The sequence below is a fragment of the Molossus molossus genome, unplaced genomic scaffold (genome assembly GCF_014108415.1).
Source record: "Molossus molossus isolate mMolMol1 unplaced genomic scaffold, mMolMol1.p scaffold_m16_p_17, whole genome shotgun sequence".
NCBI classification, from domain to species: domain Eukaryota; kingdom Metazoa; phylum Chordata; class Mammalia; order Chiroptera; family Molossidae; genus Molossus; species Molossus molossus.
This window is the reverse complement of record NW_023425352.1, coordinates 62,179,133-62,203,776: the sequence shown is the minus strand read 5'-3', so window position 1 is coordinate 62,203,776 and position 24,644 is coordinate 62,179,133. Positions and strand designations below refer to the sequence as shown.

The window sequence follows — 24,644 nt, the reverse complement described above, 5'->3', positions numbered from 1 at the left end:
CACAGAATTCCTGCCCAGTCTGCCTTCCCTCTGCTGTAGCCCCCAGGTGAGTGGCTGTGGCTATTTTAGCGCTCTGTTCTAGCTCTCTGCACTGTTGAGCCAGCTTGGTCTTTATTCCCCGGGGGTGCTGCTCACAGCTAAGACTCCTGCTGTCCCTGGGCTCCCAGCCTGCCACCCTCTCATGCCTCTGAAGATCCTACCAGTGTCCCTGGTTATATGGTCCTGTCCTGCTGCTTTTCTGTTGCTTTTTTTCTGAGGATTTTTCTTTATTTCAGTTGTAATTCCCCTTTGGTCCTAGGAGATCGTCTTCATATCTTCTATTCACTCAGCCTCCATTCTCACATCCTCTATCTTATCTTGTGCACAGGTGGGTCACACAGGCCTTCCTGATGCCCCTGCACCCTGCAGGTCCCATGGGTAACTGGATATCATGGTCCCTTTGGGGACCGAGCTCTATGCCTTTGTCATGGGCTGCTGTGTAGTATAGGTCTCTCTGGTGTTTCAGCACCCTGCAGGTCTTGCGGGTAACTGGATGGCACAGTCCCTGTTGGTTTGTGCAGGCCTCTCTGGTGCCCCCACACCCTGCTGTTTCTGTGGGTGGGCAGAAGGATTGCACCAGTCTCTGTGACTGCTCTTGTAAGTTACTGGACTGAACAGACCTCTGTGGAGCCCCAGGTCCCGCATCTGGTGGTTGGGGAGTGCTGCTGCTGCCCAGTGCTATTGTAGTTTTGGGGGATGGGTCTCAGCTGCTGGTCTGTGCTTCTGTTGCCTGGGGGTGGATGTCTGCTCCCCAGCCTCTGTTCCTGGGGGTATATCTCGACTCTGATTGGGCTGCTACTATGGGGGATGGTGCTGGGCTCAGGGCTGTCTGTGGCTTCTGAGACCTGCACCTTGGGAGCTCCACTACTGTGCAGGGGTCTGTGTTGACACAGAGTGTCCACTGGTCCAATGGTGCCAGGTGCACTGGTGGGCTCAGTTTGCTGGACCCTAGCCACTCTCACTGCCTCCTCCCAGGGAAGAATCGGGATCATCCAAAATGGTGGGACCTCCCTGCGGGGCAAGAAGAAGCGCCCTGAAGGGCTGCAGCAGCCAGCTGCTCTATCCACAGCACAGGAACCTTCGGCTCTGGGGCTCTGCCCTGCTTGGGTTTTGCTGCCCACCTTCCAGTCCACTCACACTCTCTCACACACTCACTCACTCTCTCACACACTCACCTTCCCTCCGGTTCTGCTTGCCGCCATCTTCTGTATTTTTAATTTTTAAATTGAGAAAAAAAATCAAAGATAATTGAGGGAAAATTGCAGTTATGCCCTGTAATGTCTCTTCTGTATACTTAGAATTTATTTTGTATATCTAGGCTTTTAATAGCTACCAGCAGAAGAAATTATTGGCTTTATTTGGGAGGAGCTACTAAAATTGTTTATATATGTTTATTCGCATTAACCTTTCAAAATTGTCTTCATGAGTTTAGACACAGACTTATTCACAAATTGAATCCCAAGAATTCTGAGAGCTAATATGGCAAAGTTAACTGATTGTGAAGAAAGAGAGAAGATAGGAGACAGAGAGAGAGAGTGTGTGGAGGAGGAGGAGGATGTGGGGGCAGGGGCAGGAGGAGAAGAAAAAAAGGAGAGAGAGAAAGAGAGAGAGAGAGAGAGAGAGAGAGAGAGAGGAAGAGGAAGAGAGGGAAGAGGAGGTGGGAGAGGCCAGGAGAAAGAATTTAAGTATCTTGGGTAGAGAACTGGCTGGTGTCTTCCTAATCCATTGAAATGGTTGTCTCCAATCTCTGCTGGTCCTCAGAACATTATACTAGCCTTGGCTAGTGTGACTCACTTGGTTGAACATTGCCCAATGCACCAAGCGGTCATCAGTTTGATTCCCTGTCAGGACACATGCTCAGGTTGCGGGCTCCATCCTCAAGAGTGGGGGGTGTAGGAGGCAGCCAAGTGATATTTCTCTTTCATTGATGTTTCTATCTCCATCTCCCTGTCCCTTCCTCTCTCTCTCTAATCAATATAAATATACATACACACACACACTCACACACACACACACACATATATCTTTATTAATAAAGACATATATGTATCTTTATTGGTTTTTAGAGAGAGAGAGAGAGAGAGAAACATTGATTAGAGAGAACACTGATTGGCCGCCTCCAGCATGCCCCCGACTTCGGATTTGGCCCAAAACCTGGCATGTGTCCTGACCAGGAATTGAATCAATGACCTCTTGGTGCATGGGTTAATGCTAAACCACTGAGCTACACCAGCAAGGCTAGAAATATATTTTTCAAAAGGAAATTTTACTCACTGTCATCAAGAGAACAGAGATATTTACCTTGCATATTTGCTTCTGGTCTTTTTTTTCCTTTATTGATTTTAGGGAAAGAGGAAGGGAGATAGAGAAAGAGATAGAAACATCGATAAAAGAGAACATCAATTGGCCGCCTCTTGCATGCTCCCCAGTGGGGATCAGGCCCACAACCTGGGCATGTGCCCTGACTGGGAATCAAACTGATGATCTCTTGGTACATGGGTCGACACTCAACCATTGAGCCACACTGGCTGGGCTGCTTCAGGTCTTATATAGGTGAAGCACCCAGTTAAATACTCAACAGACAGCATTTTGAAAGTTGTATGGTTATAGAATTTCTGACAGTCCCATAAGTTTAGTGTGTGTAGTCCCAGATGCAGAAAACACATAATGCAGAGGTCCCAAGTGAGGAACAAGGACAAGGACCTATAGCCTCTGTCTACTTCGCATCAGTGGACCATAAGTAAAGCAGAAAAGCACATAACAATAAGATAACTTAGCCAGATTCCAAATTCCATATGTATGTCCCCAAATTTAATGTTTGACATACTATACATGTATATGAAATATATGTACATTAAAGAAAATATATGCATCTAGAACACATACAAATGATTATAAATGGACATGTGTGGATGTATATTTTTATTCTTTATTAGGTAAATCAGAAAGCATATTTTTATATTAAGAATATTTACACCCTGGCCGGTTTGGCTCAGCGGTTAGAGCGTTGGCCTGCGGTCCAGAGAGACCCAGGTTCGGTTCCTGCGAAGTGTACGTACCTCGGTTGCAGTTGTCCCAGGCCCTGGTTGGGTTGTGTGGGTGGCAGCCACTCGATGTGTCTCTTTCACATCAATGTTTCTCTTTCTCTCTCTTCCTCTCTCTCCCTCCCACTCTGTCTGAACAAAAAATAAAAAAATGTCCTCGAGTGAGAATAAAAAAAAGAATATTTACAATATGGGTGGCCAAGACAATGTCTGTTTTATATGGTAGTTATTCTTAGATATTCAGACTAAATGTATGATATTACAAAATGATATTTGAATCACTAATACATTTGTTAATCTCTAAAACCTAGTTTAAAAAAGGAAATTATATATAGTTCAGGTTCACTTCTAACTACCATACTTTTAAAATGAAAGATTTTTCTTAAACCATGGAAATCTTGACAATAACAAAAAAACTAAAGCAATGCAAAACAGATCTTTGAGGAATCTGTAAATTAGATAGTAATTTTTTGTTTCATGGAGAAAGTAGGTTACATACCAACTTGATTTATAATTTTTATACATAAAAAGAGTTTGAGGAAACTCTTGACCAGATAATCAAAGACTTTGAGTTATGGAGAAAATACTTTCTGGATATGGCATTTAAAAATTCACTTAAGGAATTAAGCAGCAGAGCAAAATCTTAAAACTCCATTGTCCACAGATACATTTAGAGACAGAGGACACACTACCTCACACCTTCTCTAGCGTCTATCATTATTAGAAAGTTTGCCTTTATGGAGATAACTTTCCAATGATAACCTCTAGGTACTGGTCTGTAATCTACTTCTTCCTGTCAGTAATTCAACAAATATTTATTGAACACATACTAATGTGCCAGGAACTGGAGTCCAACAAAGTTAAAATAATGACTAAGTCATACAACTTCATCCTTTGTAGTGCTACAAACTGATACTGTAGACACTCTAGTCCTGCAAATGTGTGCTATAGAATTTACAATAATTTTTACCCAAAGTCATTGTCCAAATCTAAATCCTACTATGAAATCTATTTTTACACATCAGTGAAAATGTTTGATTTCAAGACAGACCTGGTGAGAGCAAGCAGAGTGTTGCCTTTGTCCATGAGCTGTTTTTCTAATAACAAGCATCTCCTGCTTATGCTTTTAAAATGGATTTTTCACAATTACTATCAATTACCTCTACAGTTTTCAAGTGAGTATGTTTCCTATGGAAGTAGAAATGCCTTTGAAGAACGTCAGTGAATCTAAAAGATCTTGAAAATCGAACATTTTAGAAGAAAGGTAGAATGATAAAGTATATTGAGATAGGTGATGTTTATGAAATGAGAATTTTATATATATCTATATCTATATCTTTATCTGTATCTATATATCTCTATATATGTGACAAAGCTCAGCTTCTGCACACAAAAGCCTCAACAAATCAGTTCACTATTAAATAATGGGGCAAATGGTTTGTTAAAGTCCTTAATGTTTGCCTGACTTCTTGGGTTCTATGAGGTATTTAAGGGTATTTTAATCAGAATCAGAACTCTGGTTGGGTTTTTGGTTGAGATGGGAGCACATAATTATTTTTCCAGTTAAAAGGCAGAGATACATGTCCTTGCTATCCCCAGATTCACTATTCTTTAGACGTTCAGGAGAGAATAACATTCAGCTATAGGGATATCTACTTCCAGATGAAGGGGCCGCCTTTCGCTGAACTCATTCCAGGACCTCACATTCTTCTGGAGCACCCTCTTCTTAGCTCACATTTTCCTAGGCTATTTAAATATTCATAGCTATCTGTGTATCAATCTATCCTTTCTTCATGTGCTGCTTCCTTGAACCTCGGTTCATGGCCTTACATTTATCCATCAAAGATTATATTTAATTCAGTTAGCTACTCAAGCCTATTCATATTTTGATCCTTTTTTCCATTTAGTCTAGAACATCTTGCCCAACCACCATCTCCTACACTCATACTTTCTTTTCTTTTTTTTTTTTTATACTCATTCGAGGACTTTGTTTTTCCATTTGTGTTCAGATAGAGTGGGAAGGAGAGAGAGGATGAGAGAGAGAGAGAGAGAGAGTGAAAGAGAGAGACATCGATGTGAAAGGGACACATCGAGTGGCTGCCTCCTGAATGACCCCAACCAGGGCTGGGGATGTATCGCAACTGAGGTGGCCCTTGACCAGAATTGAACCCGCGACTCATTGGTCCACAGGCCGACGCTCCAATGGCTGAGCCAAACCAGCCAGGGCTACACTCATACTTTCTTTATGTTTGTTCAGAAAATCATGATTTAAAATGTGTATTTAATAGTGGTGTTAGTGTTTTATTATGCTTTATAATAAATGCATTATCTTTAATATATCTGGTATGTCATAATAAAAGGATTACAAAATTATAATGTTTTGGTAAGCATATATCTTTTTTTATGTTATTTCATTTGAGTGAATCCATGAGAAAGCTTCATGACGTAGCCGAGGCAAATCTCTTTTACTAGCTGGACTAGATCGTAGATTAATTTCCTGTGATCACGGGATAAGCTGTGTAAGAAGGGACCTCAGAGTTCTAACTGTCAGTCTAACCTTTCCTTTAAGCATATCCCTCAACTCACTGATGGAATTCAAAACCAGAAAACGTCAACTTACTTTCCCTATAGATAAATGTCTGATTGAGAAAAGTTATGTTTCATGTTGACAAGAAGTACACTTTCTTCACCACCACCAGGATAGAAACTCAAGACTGGATCAAAAGAAGAGGCAGGTGATTCCCCCCCAGAAAAGCAGATTAGACATCCATTAGGTCGATGAATCCTCCCTAGAACTCAAATTATTTTGAGTTAGGATTCCTTCCTCTCCAAGCTATCGTGTAAAATGGGAATTAAATACCCATGATGTAAGCTTGTAGGCAAGTCACTCTGGAATGATAAAAGAAAGTTGGGAGAGACTTGTTCTCGCTTTAACTACATCATTTTTCTTTCTTTTAGATAAGCTTATACACTTATTTCTACTGATAATTCTATATCAAGACAAAGGGATTTAAGGAGGGCACAACTCCACATATGACCAAAAATATGTATATATCATTCCTTGCCTCCAAAAAAGATATTCATTTCCTCTACATAAACAGAGCAGAAATTGCTTATCAGTAGAATGGCAGAGTTTCTGTTCAAACTATGTTTATACCTTCTCACTCATGTTTCTTCCAATTACTTTTCCTCTGCTATTCTGAGCTAAGATATTTATAATATTTCAATTTTTTCACATTTATATCTTGGTATTAAAAAAAATAACACCAGGAACTTGAGCCTGTAAAATTATAATAAACTTAAAGTGCATTTCTAATGAGAGCAGCAAGAGATATTTCACCCAAGAATTGTAACAATAAGTAAGGAACTACACAGGAATTTTATTGTTTAAGGTGGACTGGACCTTTGAGATTAGGTGAAGTACAGTTAAGTGCCCCAGCACAAATGGGGTTTCAGAGAAAGAAAGACAGAAGGACAGACTACAGCCCTTTGCGTGGCTAAATAGCAATAACAACCCCCAGAAGAGGGAGCTTCCATGGCCCAGACCACCCTCATCAGAAGCCCGGGTGCAGACACGAAGCCACAGGTAGATGCCACGCAGCAAAGGAAGAGTAATCCTTCTCCAAAGAGCAAATTAAGCTTTTTTTTTCTCATGTGGCATTTTTTTCTGCATTTTTAATTTCTCTTTCACACTTTGATAATGCTACTTTTCCCCAGGGGAATCATCAAAAGAGAGAAAGAAAGACTGCATAGACAATTTGTGTCTTGCCCTATATTCTCTTTCACCCACCTGCCTGGCAGCTGAGTTTCCCCTGAGCTCTTAACCATTCTGTCAGTCTCCTTCCCCAGTAATCATATTAGCCCGTCCTTGGCCTCCAGATGAGACTGAGGACTGTGGCAGGTAATGCGGGAATGAGCCTTGCTGAGCCTTCAGACAACCTGAGGCACTGGGGGAACCTTGGTCAAGGCAGAGAGAACTCTGAAGATAGAAGCAGGACCTGATTTGCCAGGCCACTTGGATCACAAAACCCAACCCAGTCCTACTGATACATAGTGCAAGAGTCCACATAGCTTCCGCCCAAAATTATCTTAGGAGAGCTATTATTTGGTTATCAAAAACAAAGAAAAGAGAAGACTATTTTAATTTGCACCAAGCAGTTCACTGATTAATTTTTCTATATAGGTGCTTTTAAATATTTTCAAATCAACAAATCAACTGATACAGTATCATCATTCTCATAAGATATATGTGTGTAAATGCATGTATGACTATGTGTGCATCTGTATGTATGTGCACGAGGATAGAGATTAGATAGATAGAAAATACTAGAAAGGGTGACATATAACCCTACTACCTTCTCCACTGGGTGGAGGGATCCTATTAAGAACAGGGCCCTTTGTGCTGCAAACCACCTTGATATTTTAGATGTGTGCATGTGAGAGCAGGAGCCAGACAAAAAGGAAACTATTCTGCATAATAGAGGAACTTGGATTCTCTGGAAGATAATTATGCAGCAAGAAGGTTTGCCCCAGAAAGGGGGGATGGGAGGAAGAAAGGGTGCCCAGGCAGAAGCCCACAAACAGTGTCATCTTTCATGACACCACAGTGCTCACTTGGCTCACCTACATGTGTGCAAATCCCTGAGTTGTATACCCTGAAGGCTATGGAATGAAATAGTAGCAATAACGATGAGCACAGGCACTGGAGGTAGAAGGGACCAAAAGAATATCCAACATGGAAATTTAATAAAAATTCCCAAAGGAGGAGAGCTTTAGAATTTCACAGACCTTGGGACTGGTAGAACAATACAAATTCAATAAGATGTCTAAGGAGCAAATGGGAAACCCAGCTATCTTACCCAGTTTGGATAATGCCCTGTCTTAAAAACGTACACACAGCCATTTCCAGCTGCTGAGAGGGTGTGGGCTGGGTGGAGAGGGAGGCAGTAAGGTGACACTCACCTAATTGTTGAGCATCTCTGTAACCAGCCGTGAGCAAGCTGTGGATGCATGGGCGACCAGGCGCAGTGCTCCAGCTGTAGCTGTGTCAGTGTGTTATGATGCCATCTCGTACTAACCTGGCCAACCTGGAATCCCCAGTGGTAACGTGAAATACACAAGACTCTCCAGCAGAGATGATGGCTACACTGAACTTCAGTTTCAGAAAAACCCTCCTAAGATTCCATAAGAGGCCACTGAGCTTGTTAAAGTGCTGCTTTTGATTGGCACCTTGCTCATTGTCATATGCTCCCTCCTGCTGGGGGACTATATCAGCAAAAGGGGGGCAGACTGGGAAGTTCCCATCCTGATCACTGGCATCCTGGTGTTCTTGCCAGGGTTTTACCACCTGTGCATCACCATTATGGATCCAAAGGTTGCTGGGGTTTCTCCTACCATGGCATCCCAGACTTGGATGACTAGCACCCTCCTCAGCCCTGAGGAGCACAATCAGACAGTTCTGAGTTCAGTTTTAAGATACTGAGTAGAGCCTTGGTCAGTTTTGCTCAGTGGTTGGAGCATCAGCCTTCAGACAAGAGAGTCCCGGGTTTGGTTCCTGCTAAGGGAACATACCAAAAAAGAAAAAGAAAAAAAAAAAGCTACTGAGTAGAAATTATGGCTAAGGACTAAAGAATTCTGTGATGTTTAACAAAACAAGGGTCAGGGTGCATGGTTCCATCCCAAAGATGAACTGAGTTTACAATCAGCTGACTAGGGCATGCTCTGCTTTTCATTTCCTGGCCCTGACAAAAAGCTGGTAAGTTTCCCACATGAACTTGTATCACAGAAGAGCAGTGTCAACTGGAACAGCGTAGTTATTCTGTAGTTGAAAGTGTTCCTGCCCTGACCCTGTTCAGAGTTGAGAATTTCTTTTAAATAGTCTTTATTGTCAATTTGTTCTTGTGGCAAAATGGAAGAATGCAGTATGTCAAATTTCTTATTGTTATCACTGGAAGTGGGGTATCCACCCACAGAAGTGGAGGATCCCTTTCTTCATTAGTTCTGGGTATTGGGGTTTTACAGTATCTTGAGAAAAAGAGTTTTCTAAGACACACAGGAGAATGAGTGAGTTTTATTTGCATGAAGTTATATCCCTTGGTTTCAAAGTCCCATTTCCCTTAGTCCAGTCCTGAAAGAGCTGTGAATTCAGCAGAGCTAGAAGCACAGCCAGTGTTCAAGGTGGGAGTTGAGTCCCACATGGCATCAGGCTAGTTCCAGTTCATCAGTCCCCTGTGTGTGTGGTCCACAAGGCTATGAGCCATGTGGGCGGATGCAGGGGAGTGCACCCCCTGCCTGCATCAAGAGCCAGGAGTGCAGGCAAGCAAAAGAGAGAACTCCTTTTTTCAGGAGTTTTAATATCAACTCTTCCCACGCTTGCAGGGGCCATGTCTACTCTGGCCAATAACCTGTTTTCAGGTGTGACTGAGAGGTAAGTACCTTCCCTGTTTCACCCAGACTTTACTGGGTATGTATCTATTCTTCCCTTTGCTCCTTTCTAGTTATTAATTAATAACTGGGTAATTACAATGGTATCATTATTATTAAGAAATTTATTTTGAAAATATCTAAGTATCTTATCCCCTGTGTTCTAACTGCATGTTCTAGTGGAATATCTTGGCAAAATCAATTGTTAGTGTGAATGCATCTGTAATATTTTTACTTGCTTTCTTTTTTCTTTTTCTTTTTTATCCTCACCCAAGGACATTTTTGCATTTATCTTCAGATAGAGCAGGAGAAAAGGGGGGGGGGAGAGAAACATCTATGTGAGAGAGACACATCAAGTGATTGCCATCCACACACCCCAACTGGGGCTGGGGACAAATTGCAACCAAACCCAGGACTCTCTGGTCCATAGGCCGACACTCTAACTGCTGAGCCAAACCGGCCAGGGCTTTTTGGGTAATGTGATCCTTCATAGATTCAGATGTTCTGTGGTACCATGCCTTTAAGTACTTAACTTTTGGCTGTGTTCTAAGGAAAATGTACATAAGTGGTTGTTATTTAGAGTTTATAACCCCATGTGAGTACCCTGTACTACGGTCATTCTGTTGTAGATAAAACTGGATCTCTAGGGTCCTAGACTGCCTTAGTTTGGTTCTGTTTCCTAGCTTGCAAAAAAGTGACTTATGTTCAAAAGAAATTAAAATGAAAAAAAAAAACAAAACAAAAACAAAAACAAACTCACACACACACACATGTATGCACACAAAACAAAACAACTTGGGCTCAGAGAACATATAGTATTATTTCAGGATTACAAATGTGGGAAATGGCAGCAATGGGCTTGGGATTCACAAAGGCCTGACCTCAAAGCCGAAACTCTCACCATTCTTACCACTCACAGTTGTCTCCCAAACTGGCAAGAATGAGACAACCAGAGTTAAGGGCAGACCCCACCATCCTGCCTGTTCCAAGCTTCCCAGTTAGTCACTGGGAGAAAGAGGCTGAGGAATGACCTCCTTAGCAGAGACAACCTGCAGGTCTCCCCTCCTTCATCTCAGCATAGCCACTTGCTGGCCACAGGTCAGTCGGCCAGAAATCTTCCAACTCAAAGGCCACCGACAATTCCTCTAATAAAGAACAAGGCTGGTTTTCCACTAGACATGGGAGAACTCAGGTGGCTAATATTTCCATTAGAAATTACTGGACTCATTCTTGCTGGAATAAATATTCACAGGGCTAAAGACAAAAATAAAATTTCTAATCAGATGATATTCAATAAACATTAAAGCACATTCTTGAAATCATTGTGTACAATACCACTTGAAATGTTCACTATTGCATCTTGGATTTATGCATAACCACCAAAATCACTACTCACGGGGAGAACAGAACTGTGGAACTTTATTTATTTATTTATTTATTTATTTATTTATTTATTTATATGTTTTAATTGATTTTTATTTATTTATTTATTTTTAGAGAAAGAGAAAGGGAGGAAGAGATAGAAACATCAATGTGTGAAACATTGATTAGCTGCCTCCTGCACACCCCCTACTGGGGATCGAGCCCATAACCTGGGCATGTGCCCTGACCAGGAATCAACCCAGGACCTCTCAGTTCATGGGCCGATGCTCAATCCACTGAGCCACACTAGCTGGGTTGTGGAACAATTTAAAGTCATTGTAGTTCAGGTTGGAATAGCCTAGAGTAGAAGAGGTGAACACCTCTCAGGATTTCATAGTACACAATAGGAAATCTGTCCGTTTAAGCAAATCTGTTTTCTACAATAATTCTATTCTTTTTAGAGACCCCCATGCTGTGAACATGTATTCATGCCATATATTTTTCCCTACATTATGCTTGCTTTATCAATTACTGTGAGGGTAACAGAAAAATAGCCCCTGCCATCACAGAACGAGACATAAATAGGTGGTACAGCACCAACAGACTGTGAGAACTGGTTTCAAGACTTTATCATTCATCATTACCATTTATTAAATACTCATTAGGGGTCAGACACTGTGGCACAGTTAAGTCTACCCTTCACAACCAGCAAAGTCTTTATTACTTATTCAACAAAAATGAGGAAACAGAATTTGAAAGCAATGAATTTGCTCAGCAGCAAGGAGTATCTAAGTTGCAGAAGTGGGTTTGTCATGTCCAATGTCCATGGGTTTTATACTAAGTTACAACATATTTAAGTCAAATAATCATGAAGGAAAGACATTATTGGTGGTGCTTAGGGTGAAAATGTTGCTGTGGATGGTCTTTTATAGATCGGTGAGCAGAAGGTTTCCTGGGGGAGGGAAGAGATATGAAAAGCACAGCACCAGTCCTAGTGCAGGATGAATTGATTAAGGGGCCTAAGAATAGGAAGACCAGCTGAGAATCACTACATAGTGCTAATGATAAATAAGAAGAATGTGAGTTAGACTCAAGGTGAAATTTGCAATAAAAATGAGAAGATGAGGATGTTTTCTTCTTCTTTTTTTAAATATGTTTTTATTGGTTTTTTAGAGAGAGGGGAAGGAAGAGATAGAAACATTGTGTGAGCCCTGGCCAGTTTGGCTCAGTGGTTGGAATGCTGGCCAGCGGACAAGAAAGTCCCAGGTTCAGTTCCCGCTGGACCCTAGCGGCTAGGGGCACATACCAAAAAAAAAAAGAAAAAAGAAAAGAAACATTGTGTGAGAGAGAAACATTGATCGGCTGCATCCTGCATACCCTCTACTGGGGGTCAAGCCTGCAACCCTGGCTTGTGCCCTAACCGGGAATTAAAAAGAGATGTCTCCATCCATGGGGCCACCAGCTGGGCAGGATGTGGAACATTATCACTTGGGTTATTTAATAGACAACTAGTTCAAAATCTCCTTCAAAATGAGTTAATATTTCCCCCCTAGAAACAGCACGTCCTTCTTTCTATCACCTAAACTCAGAAAATGGCAACTCCATCCATCAGTTAGCTGCACAAGCAAGAAGCTTGGGTATTCACTTCCATTCTCTCAACTTTGCCTTTTTACGATCCCTGTCTGTCCATTTTCCTCTGAAATCTCTGTTGAGCCCATGACCACCTTCCTTTCACTCATTAGGCCACAATAACTTCTCACCTGTATTACAATACCATCTTAATCAGCGTCTCTCTCCAGGCTCTGCCTTCTTCTACAAGCATGAAAAGGCTACAGTAACAATGTTGCTTTGAAAAAGCAAATTGTATCATGTCACTCCCTAGTTCCATGAACTCTGTTTTTGATGAGCCCCGTTGCTCTCAGGAGAACACCTGCAATTCCCTTGGCACTTTTTGCCCATCTATCTCCACTTGGTGGCATGTATACCTCACCACCTGTCCTCCAAACGCAACTATTTTTCTTCAACTTCTCAAATGGCCAATGGCCTTCTCTGTTGGAAATATCACAGATGTTGCCTCAGCTTGGCTTTCTCTCTCTTGACCTCTGTTCTTCCCTACCATCTCCAGTGAACAAATGCACATCAAAAATACTTAATTCAAATAGTCTCTTTTAGGAAGCCTTCGCTGACTCCACTGTCGAGATGAGATGCACCCACCATACACGTTTCCATGCCAAGTAGAGTATTTGCCACAACTGGGCTGCTCATTTACCTATTGTGTGTAGATGTAGGATTGCAATATATACATATATTTTTTCATTATTGCTTCTTCAAGTCTTGAAGAAAAGTAACACAACACTCAATATTTTTTTAAATAGATTAATAAAGGAGAAAGAAAAAAAAAGATTTGTCATGAACCTACATTTTTTTACTATTTAAGTATATTTATAAATATATTCTATAATCAAATTGAGTATTATATATTATATAAAACACTAGTTAGTACAGCATAGAAAGTCATTTATATTCTATTAAGGAAATGGGTTCTTGAAAAAATAAATTCCATGAAGAACTATATAAAATAACTGGTAAACACTTTCATGATATTGATGGAAAAAATTTTCAGGTATAACATCAAGGGCACAGAACATAAAAGAAAAGACCAATATGTTTGAATATATAAAAATTTAAAAGTTCTTATCAGGAAGAAAAACATAGCACCACTAACAAAGTTAAAACAATAAACTAGAGAAAAATTAACTTGTAATATATGGCCAATAAATGCAATCCTCTAATATATAAACAGCTCTTGAAAAACAAATAAAAAGATTAACCTTCATTCCAATGAGTCTTACTATAATTTTTATTAAATGTTCCTAGAACATACCATTCCTCTATCCCAATTCAGCACAATTAAAAACATATAAAATAGCCCAGCTGGTATGTCTCAGTGGACTGAGTGTGGTACCATGAACTGAGACATCTCGATTTGATTCCCAGTCAGGGCACATGCCCGAGTTGTGGGCTTGATCCCCAGTATGGGGTGTGCAGAAGGCAGCTGACTGAAGTTCCTCTCTCACATCAATGTGTCTATCTCTCTCTCCCTCCTCTCTCTAAAAAAAAAAAAAAATCAATAAATACATATTTAAATATATATATCAAATAATCATTTTTAATACACAGCTGTATTAACAAGAAAGTAAAGGAATGCTTCAGAAAATTTTAGAAAAGCCAAAAAAATTAGAATTCACACGAGTGAGCAAGTAATGAAATGAAAATGTTTCTTTAATTTCTATGTTAATTTCTAATGGCCTAGGATCTCAGTTTGAGTAAGCCACGCAAATAAGGAACCAAGGTGAAAGATCAAATTAAAAGTTCTCTATGGGAATCTTGGATCCCTGACACATGACAGCCCATTAGGAATTCAGGTTCCAGCTTTGGTGCTTGTTAAATAAATAAATAAATAAATAAATAAATAAATAAATAAATAAGAAATAAAGGAATCCAAATAAAGGAAAAAGACTCTAAATACATTTTGAAACAAAAGTTTATACTCATGTTTTAAAAACAGAATTTATACCTTTGTGCCTTCCTCCCTCAAAAAACCCAAAGTTAAAGTACAATTTAAAGTGGTACTGGAGTGCTTCAGGTAACTGGCCCCCCAGTTATCTGAGAGTCCTTTATGAAGAAAATTTAAATTCAGCCTCAAAATTACCCTAATAAGATGACAGGACCAAAGGCTAAGGGAATATAAACTCATAATTTTTTTTTTTTTTAATTACATAAATAAGCTGTCATGAGCAGTGAGTACCATAAAGCACGGATTCAGACTCCCAGTGAGTTCTGACACTGGATTTATCACATAGAGATTATAAATCATGTATGTGAAATATGTTTAAAGAAATAATACAGAAGATTGACAATAGATGTAAGAAAAAAGAGACAAATAAAATTAAGCATATTTGGTTAAAAAACAAATACATCTATAGAAATGAAAAAAATATAATAGTAAAAAAATATATTATATACAGTTAAAAAGAAAATTAGTACACTGAAAAATAAATTTGAGAAAAATACAGAGAATGAAGCACTGATATATAAAGTGATGGAAAACAGGGGAGAGAAGTTTTCAGAAAATGATCATAGAGTGAGAAAGTCAAACAGTACAAGTAAGAAGGCAATAAATATGTGGAGAGACAATGCATGGGAATTATCCAAAATTGTTAAAAGATACCAATCTTCAGATCAGAAAGTCATGAATCCTACACCTACATAAATTCTAGTGAAACTGGAGAACAGAAAAATAAGTAATAAAAAAGAGCTATCGAGACCTGGATGGTTTGATTCAGTGGTTAGAATGTTGGCCCGCTGACCAAAGAGTCATGAGGTCAGTTCTGGTCACATGCCTCGGTTGTGGTTCATCCCCAGTCCTGGATGGGGTCGTGCAGAAGGCAACCAATCTATGTGTCTCTCTCTTACATCGATGTTTCTTTCTCTTGCTCTTTCTCCTTCACATTCTATGGAAAGATAAATGGAAAGATATCCTGTGGTGAGGATTAAAAAAAAAAAAAAAAAGGACAGCTATCAAGCCCTGGCCAGGTAACTTAGTTGGTTAGAGTGTCATCCAGATACTACAAGGTTGTTGGTTCAATCCCCCATCAAGGCACATACGAGACGCAACCAATGACTGCATAAATAAGTGGAACAACAAATTGATATATATATCACTCTTTTTCCTTTCTCTAAAATCAATAAATTAAAAATTCGGCTATCAAGAAAAAGTTACTTTTAATAAACAGCACATTTCTCAACTTACTGGCTTCTCAACAGCAAGCAAGAAAATCATAAGGCAATGGAACAATATTTTTAAGGTGTTAAAAGAATATAGTATCAGCCTACAGTCCTGGAATTTATAGCCATAAATGTATCTTTGAAAAATTAAGTAAGAAGAAAAACATTTTTATTTCAAAAAATACTCAGAGATTATCTAAACCAGAATGTCAAGAAATAAATTTTAATGGATATTTTGGCAAAAATAGCTGAAGGTCATAGCTGTAAGATTTTAGTTCCTGGCTCACTGTCACATTATGTAACACTGTCCATGTCAAATTTCTCAGGATTTAAACAAGTTGGATGATCCTTCCAATAGCTCAGCCTTGATCTTCTCTTCTCACATTTTTTTTTTTTTTTTTTTTTTTGCAGCCATCCTTACCTGCTCCGTTCTATTCTTGTACCAGACCTTTTCATTACTAACTGCCACCATTCCATCCTCTTAGCTTTGAGGATTCCACTCTCTGACTACCTAATTCAATGTGTCTAGGGTATTCCTTTTAATAACATAACTATAAAAAATTCTCAAATACACTGATTCTTTCATCTTTTTCTTTTTTTACTATCCTACTCAATTACTCATCACTCTCACCTCACTCAGCTTAGAGTCTATGATAGGCAATTTTAATCATGCTCTTGCTCACATACTAAACTCTTAACACTCTCTCATGCCATTGTGCTCGCCAAGAAAAAAGGCCAATCTCATTGAACCAAATTATCTGTATATGCCACGGCTACACTCACAGGTAATATGACTGTATAAAAACACATCACCAGGTGGAATGGTCTTGCTTTATTAATTGGACTATTCATGTCCAGTGGGTTCTTGGAAATGCCTGCAAAGATTTCCCTTTTCTATTCACTAGCTCATTCTCCAAAATGATGAGTTCACATTTTCTCCTCTTTCTTCTGAATGACCTCGCTTCTTATTCCCTGAGAAAAAAGAAGCAATTCTAAGCAAACTCCCAAAAGCCCACCATGCATCTGCCCCCTTACCCTGCACTATTACAGATAAACAATATGAAACTATCTATGTCCAACCTTTTCACTAGTGCACCTAACCCAACCATTCTCACTGACTTAAGATGGTTACATATTAATTCCCCTCTCCCTTTTTCTCTTGCTTCATAAATGTTCTGCAGTCTTTTTACAAATGTAGTTACCTTTCCCATTTAGAAAAACCCTTTCTTGTCCTCACTTCTTATTGTAATCACCATCTCCATTTCTTTTCTCCCCTTTACAGAAAAAAACAAAACAGAAAATAATGAAATAAACCCACTGCCACAAATTTATCTCCTCTCATTTTTCTCTTTATCTCATTCAAATCTCAGTTCCCCAGTTGATCACTACATTAAAACTTCTTTGTGTTGAGATTACCAATGACCTCCCTCTTCAGACTCTTGGCAACTAAATTTCCAGTCAATGTTCAGTTCTCATTTTATTTGACCTATCAGCAAAGGTTGAGACTGTGGCTCATTCATTCTTTCTTGAAACATTTCTCTTTTGACTTCCTTGACACTGGACTCTCCTGGTTTTCTTATGCTTCCACTCCTCCTCATTCTCTTATGCTGGTTCCAGCCACCTCCCCAGACTCTTTGTTGGAATCTGTCATGGCTGTGTTTGGACCTATTCCTTACAAATAACTCTACTCTCCCCTGGCCCCATGGAATTCCAGATCCACATGTCTAACTGCCTACTTGTCATCTTCGCCTTGATATCTAAACATCATACCAAATCAGCTCCTGGTACACTCCACCAACACCTAAATGAGAACCCCCTACAGCAGTGATTTTCAACCTTTACATATCGGAACACATACACTACTAAAATTCCGCAGCACACCAAAAAATGTTATATTCCTTGCCGATCTGACAAAAAATAGGTATAATTTTTATTCATTCACTCCAGATAGCTATTGTTGTATTGGCTGTTTTCATTATTTTATTGACAATCCAAAGGAAAAGAGGTCAGTGCCCCTGACTGATGGTCAGGTATTGCATGTTGTAAAAACTCTCATGGCACACCCATTTGCCACAGCACATCAGTTGAAAATCACTGCCCTACAGTTTTCCCATCTCAGTTAATGAAAACTGTATTCTGCCAATTAGTCTTTCAGGTACCAAATCTTGGAGTCATCCTTGACTCCTCTCTTCCTCCACACCTCACCAACAATCCACCAGCAAACCCTATTGGTTTCATCTTCAAAATATGTCAAGAATCCAACCACTTCTTAACACCTCTGGTCTACACTGCCATCGTTTCTCACCTCAGTTATTGAAAAGCTTTCTAATAGTCTCCCTGCTTCTGCCTTCTCTGCACCAGTCTATTTTCAGCACAGCCACTAGAGCAATCCTTTTAAAACATAAATCAAATAATTTCACACCTCAGATAAAACCCTCTGCCTTCCCCTGTATCTCAGAGTCAAAGCCCAAATCCTCAATCATTTCTAAGGCTCTGTATGATAGGGCCCTATTACTTCTCTGACCTCATATCCTGCCATTCTTTCCTTTGCATACTTTGCTCTCACTAGCCATCTTCTTGCTCCTTAAACACACCAAGCAAGGAATCACCTCATGGCCTTTGCATCTGCGGATTCCACTTGGTTTCCATTCTCACCTCATTGAAATGGTGGCTCCAGTATCTCTTTCACTGAGGTCTTTTCAGAAAACCCATTTGAAATTGCACATCCAGTACTCCCTGACGTTCTTACTGGCTTTATTTATCTGCATAATGTTGATTTCCTTCTGACAAAGTATTTATTTTACTATTGTTTTATTAGTAGTAGTTCCCTCCATCTAGATGTACACCCCAAGAGGGCAGGTATTTTGGTCTGTTTTGTTCAGTTACCTGTCCCTTAACAAATCACGCTCCCCTTTAAAGTACAGAGATGTTCCCAGGTGGAGGTTCCCCTTCCCAGCCTCCGGTGCACCCAGCTGCTGTCAACAAATTCTCAGTGATGAAATATGGATGAAAGTAGTGCGCGTCCCTTCTGAGTTAGTGGGTTTAGGAGGGATTATTTCTTCCCTAATCTTTTTCTGCCCTTATCTTGAAGATCAGCATAAATTTAGGACTCTCCATCAGCCTGGATCTCTGAACAATTGCAGGGATCTGTCGCCTCCAACTACTCAGTCCCTAATCCAACCCTCACCTTCCTGTCAATAAGACACATTTTATTAGGGCATTATATGATCAAAAACTAAAATTTTATTGTGTTAAACTCATAAAATTTCAGGTTATTTATACTAGCATTGCCCTAAATAATGTTAATGCTTGAAACTCCCAATTCTTGAACCACTGAAATGATCAAGAAGTTTTTGTTGCATAAATGAATGATCAGAATTAATGAAGAAATGGAAGCAAAGGAAATGTTAACTATGTAAATAAAACTTAAAACATATAATTAATTAGTGAACAAAAGAATGAGTCCTGTTGAATGAATTTTCTGTTTGTGAATTCCTTGCTAGTCATTCCCTTGTTATGTGTTTCTTATGTTGCTGCAATGCTTCCCTATAATGCAGAACCATGTTTTCTTCTAGGAAACTTTCTCCTATGTTTACTTTGAATTTCCCTTTAATTCATGCTTTGTATTGCTCTTATTTACCTTTAGCTAAATTGCATTAAACAACGTCACTCATTCCTGTTTCTACTTTTCAAATATTTATATATCATTATAATGAGCTGCACTTACTATTGTTGAACGAAACTACACATTATTAGTTTCTCGGTAAAAGAGCTCTCAATCCTTTTAATCACTTTCTTCCTCTTACTTTAACTCTCTTTAATTTGTATCTACACTTTCTTCCTTAAAATAAATCAGGGAACAAATCTGAAAAAGCCAGTAGCTACTGAGGACAATATGTCTAAAATCCACATTGCTTTGGCCCTTGAGACCCCCGCAGCAGTCAGAGACTGTGTGAGCCCCTGAGCCACAGAAGGATGGTGTGTTCCTCCTACATTGCCAGTACCAAGTGTGGTTTTGAGGATGGGGTGATCAGTCGATGTATGTTTCATGTATGAACAATGAATGAAATGATGCATTATGAAATTAATCTGACCCCATGGATTATTGTTCCCTTTCCCTACAACCTAATTCAGTTTGTAGACCACTGAAAGAGTATTCCTGATGATGATAAAGTTGATATTTTCAGAAAAAATCAAGGGAGAATTTTGGTGTCTTGACCATATACCACAAATCCTTTGTGGTCACAAAAACATGCGTTTCTGGTTTTTGTTGTTGTAACCCTAAACCAATTGACTACTTATCACATTTAGGGTTGCAGATGCCTAGCTTGAAGATCACTCATGAGAACAATGACAGTCTGCCTGTCATACATTTCTAGAAAATGAGGAATTATTACCTTACAAAAAAACCTAAGTACAATATTTGGCTCCTGGCAGTAGCCCAAAATTTTACATATGTTAAATGCTGTGACCCACTTTCAGATGGATGAGGAAGAACTTTGCTGAAGGGATTTATAATGTTTTAAAGAATCACTGAATCTTCTAAGTAAAGGAAGTGCATTTTTCCCAATACTGTATTCACAGACTTAATAAGGATCATTCCTTTAACAGCAAACTTTCATTATACCTACCAAAGACTTTGTGAAATCCACTTCCACCATCTCCTGCATACACTTCTTTCCCAGACAGTGACTGAGTTTCAGCCCTTTCCCTCTTTGCCCCTTACAAGACCTCTACCTGATATCGGGAGGAGAATGTGAAATTACTAACCAACTGCATTCCCTATGTGGAAACGAACCTCAGGTTTTTTTATCCTCTCTTTAACAACATAAGCTAAATTCAATAGCAAAACTATCTACTGGGTTCAAATTTAGGGCGTGGATATAAAAGCAAACTACCCAGTACCACATCATCATTAGACATAGCCTACTCAGCTCTGTCTTGGTTATAATATAGTGTTTTACAATTTCAGATTTTATTAATTTCAAAATTTTCTTAGCCTATGAAAAGATGTATAATTCAAAGAAAGGCACTCCTTAACGAAATAATATTATGATTCATAATAAGTGGCATATATACAGTCATTAAGGGTAAATAATGTGAAATTATGATACATTAAATTAAAATAAAACTCACAAAGGAGCTCTTACCAGTTTGGCTCAGCGGTTAGAGCATTGGCCCATGGACCAGAGAGTCCCAGGTTCCGTTCCCTCTAAGGGCATGTTGCTCAGTTGCAGTTTGTCCCCGACCCCAGTTGGAGTCATGTGGGTGGCAACCACTTGATGTATCTCTCTCACGTCAATGTTTCCCTCTCTCTTCCTCCCTCTCTCCCTCCTGCTCTGATGATAAAAGCAAAAACAAAACAAAAAACCTCACAAAGGCAATGAATGGATTGTGCAGAAACTTCAGTGAATGAAGTAACAATGCATTTGACAAATTCTCATAGAGCTCAGGGGGTAAAGACAATTAATTGATCTATAGAACCTTAACATTTGCAGACTTCTAATTTACTTATCATTGAATCTAAACAAGAAAGAACAAAGTAGATGAAGAAATGACAATAATAGAAATTATGAAAGAAAACTCTATAAGGTTGAAAAATTAAAAGACCTTATTCAATATTACATGGTAAAAAGACATACACTGCTGGTGTGACAGTATAGGATACATACACACACATACATACACACACTAGCCAGCAGGTATCATTAACCACTAAAGAAGCTGTGCTAGGTGAAGTAAGTTAAATCATTTATAAAAAGCTTTCATAAGACAAATGCATATATGTAAGAGAATAACGACATACAAAACAACTTATTGTATTTTAATGGAATAGTAACAATAGCAGCAACCTTTACTAGGCATTTGCCTTGTTTCAGAGACTGTGTTATTTAATCACCCCCCTCATGAAGTGTGTAATAATTATTAGAGCCAGAAGTCAAACTTAGGCAGTCTTTCCTATGTTCTTAGTAAGAAGCAGAGCCAGAAGTCAAACTTAGGCAGTCTTTCCTATGTTCTTAACCATTCTGTTCTACTATTGTATTCAGTTCACCCTTATACTGTCATTAACATCACATGTATATTTACTGAAGTTCTCAACAGGCAAGGTTGTAAAAGCTCTTGAAGAATACCAAAAAATGTAAAAACTGTGATCTTGGATTTCAAAAGATTACAGTCATAAAACTACACTAATCAAGATTGTGTGGCATTGCCCTGCCCAAGTGGCTCAGTTAGTTGGAGTGCTGTCCCATATACCAAAATTTGTGGGTTCGATTCCCAGCAAGGGCACATATGTACGTCGTGGGTCTCCAGTAGAGATGGATACGGGAGACAAGTGACGGATCTTTCTCTCTTACATTGATATTTATCTCTCTCTCCTCTAAAAATAAATAAATAAATAAAAGATAGTGTGGCATTGATTAAAGCATTGAAAACTAGATCATTGAAGAAAATAGTCCAGAAACAGACCCATACAAATGTAGTCAACTGACCTTTGACAAAGGAGCAAAGGCCACACAGTGGAGAATATAAATGGTGCTGAAATAACTGAATGTTGAGATGCAAAAAATGAACCTAGATATGGCCCATATACCCTTCGCAAGAATCAGTACAAACTGGACCACAGACCTCAATGTCCATAATACTGCTGTGAGAGCCCAGAAGAATATCGAGGTGATCCTGCATCTGACAGTGCCGCCCTAGGTGGAACACCAACGCCTGGTCTATGAAAGAAATAACTGATGAGCTGGACTTCACTAAAATAAAACAGTTCTGTTCTGTGAAAACACTTTCAAAAGAATGAAAACAAGCCACAAACTAAGAGAAAATAAATGCACAAGAAAAATCTGTTCAAGGACTGTTATTCAAAATATACAAAGAACTCTTAAAATTCAACAGTAAGGAAACAAAGCCCCAATTTTTAAAAATGGCAAACACCTTAAGAGACACCTCTGAATGAAGACATACAGATGGCAGATAAGTGTCTGAAAAGATGCTCCACATCACGTCATCAGGAAAGTGCAAATAAAACAACAATGAGATATCAGGACATCCTTATTAAAATGGCCAAAATCTGGCCCTGGATGGGTGGCTCAGTTGGTTGGAGCATTGTCCCATATGCAGATTCGGTCCCTGGTAAGGGTGCTTATGGGAGGCAACCAATCAATGTTTCTCACAATGATGCTTCTCTCTCTCTAAACAAACAAACAAAAACAGTAAAACTATCCTTGGGTGAGGACAAAAAACAAAATAGCAACAGAAACTCCCATTCATAGATGGTGGGAATGTAAAATGGTACAGATACTTTGGAAGATAGTTTGGATATTTTTAAAAAACTAAACACACTCTTAGCATATTAGCTGGCAATAGCACTCTTTGATATTTACTAAAAGTTGAAAAGTTATATCTACCCAAAAACACAAATGTTTATAGTAGTTTCCATAAAAGCCAAACTTGAAAGAAACCAAGATATCCTTCAGTAGGTGAATGGGTAAATAAACTGTGGTATATCCAGACAACAGAATATTATTCAGTGCTAAAAAGAAATGTGCTATTAAGCCATGAAAAGAGATGGAGGAAAGTAAAATTCATATTACTATGTGGAAGAAGCCAGTCTGAAAAGGCTACTTACTGTATGATTCCAAGTATACAACATTCTGGAAATGGCAAACTACAGAGGCAGTAAAACAGTCAGTCATTGCCAGGGGCCAGGGAAGCATGAGTAGGCAGAGAACTGAAGACTTTTAGGGCAGTGCCGCCTTCTGTGTGACACCATAATGGTGGACAGATTTCATAATACATTTGTCCAGACCTATAGAATGTACGGCACAAAAAGTGAACCATAATGCAACTACAGACTTCAGTCGATAATAATGTATCAATGGAGGTTCATCAACTGCAACAAGTGTACTACTCTGGTGGGGTATGTGGATAATGAGGGAAGCTGTATATGTGTAGGGGTGGGGGTATATGGGAAATATCTGTACCTTACTTTCTAAAAGCACATTCTATTGAGACAGAGAGAGAGAGAGAGAGAGAGATTCTAGTCTATAAAGGGTGAATAATTTCTAAGTGCAGTTCAGAGCAAGGTCTAAGGACTGATAAAGGCAAGAAGCTTTGGTTGAGTTGTGGAGGGTCTAAAGTTTTTTATGGTGTAATGAAAAAGGCTTTAAAAATATAGGTTAAGGGCTCCAAAGAATGAGAAGAATTCTGAGAAGAAATTTAGAAAGAATTCCACTTGAGTATCAAAGTATAAATACTGGGGGAGGCAAGAAGAGGTTGGTAAAAAAGAACAAACATTCAGTTACAATATAAAGGTCTGACCATCTAATGTATAGCGTAGTGACTACAGTTGATCACTGTATACTGCATAATTGAAATTTGCTAACAGGGTAGAACTTAAATGTTCTCACCAAAAAGGAAAAACAAAAAGATAAACATAACGTGATGGATGTGTTCATTAATGCAATGAGAGAATTGCTTTCATAATGTATACTTAAATTACACTGTGCATTCAAAATATCTTACAACTTTATATGTCAATTATATATCAATAAAGATAATAAAGTATAAATACTGGCAAAAAAGTGGCAAAGAACATGTTCATGGAATGGCAGGTACTCCAACCTGAGGCAGGTCACGTACAGATCAGCAGGGGCAGGTGAACACTGCATAGGTGTGGTGAGAAGGTTGACCTCACTTTGACCTATTGAGTTCATTAATTCCCAAGTAAGGGAACCTTGGACAGTAGGGTAATCATGTTTATTGTAACTGTAGAGAAGATAATTGAGACTTAGTAATGATGATCCTTTATTTTTTTTTATTTTTATTTTTGATGATCCTTTATTTTTAAAAAGGAGGAGAGAAACCAAACAGATTGGTTCATACAAACACTATTTTTGTAGTTACTTCAAAATTGGATTGTTCATATGTTCATTCTTCACATAAAACATAATTAAAATGTACTGTGTCTATTTGTGGTTAAAACTA

The 24,644-nt window shown here is 39.0% G+C and overlaps 1 protein-coding gene and 1 pseudogene across 3 annotated transcripts in view; one reads left to right on the top strand and one right to left on the bottom strand.

The window, feature by feature from the left end:
* NRG3 (neuregulin 3) overlaps positions 1-24,644 on the bottom strand; it is a 1,298,130-nt gene that overhangs the window by 1,088,051 nt on the left and 185,435 nt on the right. The gene's annotated exons all lie outside the window — the stretch shown is intronic.
* On the top strand, positions 8,141-8,504 carry LOC118632212 (annotated as a pseudogene).